Here is a 2670-nt window from a genome sequence, read left to right as displayed (position 1 = left end):
ACAATCAAAACCACAATGTGATATTACCTCACACCTGTCAGAATGGCCATCACCAAAAGAACAAAAATAACAAATATTGTCAAGCATGTGGAGAAAAGGGAACCCTCGTACACTGTTGGTGGGAATGTAAATTGGGGCAGCCACTGTGCAAAACAGTATGGGGGTTTCTCAAAAATCTGAAAATAAAGCTACTATATGATCCAGTAATCCCACTCCTGGGTGTGTACCCGGAAAAGAGGAGAACTCTAATTTGAAAAGATACATGCACCCCAATGTTCATAGCAGCCTTATTTACAATAGCCAAGATATGGAAGCAACCTAAGTACCCAATAACAGATGAAAGGATAAAGAAGATGTGGTATATACATACAATGGAATATTACTCGGCCATAAAAAGGAATGAAATTCTGCCATTTGCAACAACATAGGCGGACCTAGAGAGTATTATGCTTAGTGAAATAAGCCAGACAGAGAAAGATAAATACTCTGTTATTGCTTATATGTAGAATCTGAAAATAAGCAAATGTACATAACAAAACAAAAACAGTCTCAGATATAGAAAACAAAATAGTGAGGGAAGTGGGGATGGGCAAGATGGGGGTAGGGGGTTAAGAGATACAAAATACTACGTATAAAATAAATAAGAGACAAGGATATATTGTACAGCACAAGAAAATATAGCCATTATTGTGTAATAAATTTAAATGGAGTATAATCTATAAAAATATTGAATCACTTTGTTGTGCACCTGAAACTAATACAATATTGTAAATCAACTATACTTTAGTTAACAAAAAAGAAGTCAACTATAGGAAGAGTTGAAGCAGGGCTTCTGCCAGCCCATAGAGTGCCTTTGTTCCAAAAGAAAAATTAACTCTTCTCTGAACACACATAGCCCTGCTGACTTGTGCTAAGTGCTCACTGTCACTTTGAGGTCAAGAGATAAAGCACTTTCTCTAGGGAGTTACAGTCCCACACCATGGCGTACAGCTTGGACAGTAGATTGTGGGCTAGGTTTCCGCTCACTCTACACCTCAGCTGGATACCCTTGTGTAGAGAACAACACGCACAGGCTTAGATGGGAGTGGGGGGTAAGGACCCAGCTCCAACTCTTCCCATGGCTAACTTCAAGCAGATGGAACTGCATGTGCAGGAAAGAACTTCACGTGTTCTAGAAATTATGAGACCAGTGGCAGGCAGAGGCCAGATCGCACAGGTTCTTATAAGGTAGATTAAGGAGTTTGTATGTTATTTAATCCATGAGTAGTGAAGGTTTTTAAGTAGAAGGAGTGAAAGAATCTGAGTTATATTTTAAGAAAATCGATCTGGTTGCTGTGCAGAGGATCTACTGGAGGGGCAAGACCCCTCCAGTATTAGCACCCCAAATTCCACCTGCCACCTTAATTCCCCTTTGCCATGCAACCTAACATACTCATAGAGTTCCAGGGATTGGGAGGTTATTGAGTAGTCAGATCAGAGATGGTGATGGTTTGGATTAGGACAGTAGCAGTTGAAGAGGTGAGAAATGGACAGATTTAAGAGATATTTTGGAGGTAAGTTGTGTAAAGGAATTAATGAAGGATAGCAGGATTTTGACTAGAGCCACTGGATGGGAAGAAGTGCTGTTTCCTAGGATGGAGAAGACAGGAGGAAGGACAAATTGGGAGAAGGAGCAAACCAAGAATTCCATTTTGTTACAATAGCCAAGATACGGAAACAACCTAAATGTCCACTGATGGATGAACGGATAAAGAAGATGTGGTATTGGGACTTCCCTGGTGGAGCAGTGGATAAGACTCCGTGCTCCCAATGCAGAGGGCCTGGGTTCAATCCCTGGTCAGAGAACTAGATCCCACGTGCATGCTACAACTAAGAGTTCTCATGCCACAACTAAGGAGCCTGCCTGCCGCAACTAAGACCTGGTGCAGCCAAATTAAAAAAAAAAAAAAAAAAGAAGAGTGGTATATACATGTAATGGAATATTACTCAACCATAAAAAATGAAATCTTGCCATTTGTAATAACATTAATGGACCCTGAGGGCACTATGCTAAGTGAAATAAGTAAGACTGAGAAAGGCAAATACCATACGATCTCACTGATATGTGGAATCCAAATTTAAAATAAAACAAGCTCATAGATACAGAGAAGAGATTGGTGGTTGCCAGAGGCAGGGGAATGGTAGGTGGGTGAAATGAGTGAAATAGGTTAAAAGGTGCAAACTTCCAGTTATAAAATAAATAAGTCACGGGGATGTAATGTACAGTACGGCGGCTATAGTTAATAGTACTGTATTGTATATGTGACAGTTGCTAAGAGATAATCTTAAAAGTTCTCATCACAAGAAAAAATCTGTAACTATGTATGGTGATTAATGTTAACTAGACTTATTGTGGTGATCATTTCACAATATATACAAATCACTATGTTGTACACCTGAAACTAATATAATGTTATGTGTCAATTATATCTCAATTTTTAAAAAAGAATTCCATTTTAGCCATTTCAGGTTAAAGATATATGTGTAAGATAGTCAAGTGGAGATGTCAAGTAGAGTTTGTTATGACAGTGTAGCTCAGAGGAGAAATTTGGGTCAGATATATCAATTTGGAAATTATCATCCTTTGGGCTATTTTTCAGGCCATGAAAAAGGATCAAATCACTTAGGGAA

The sequence above is a fragment of the Lipotes vexillifer genome, unplaced genomic scaffold (assembly GCF_000442215.2).
Source record: "Lipotes vexillifer unplaced genomic scaffold, Lipotes_vexillifer_v1.1 scaffold560, whole genome shotgun sequence".
NCBI classification, from domain to species: domain Eukaryota; kingdom Metazoa; phylum Chordata; class Mammalia; order Artiodactyla; family Lipotidae; genus Lipotes; species Lipotes vexillifer.
This window is presented reverse-complemented; position numbering follows the sequence as displayed.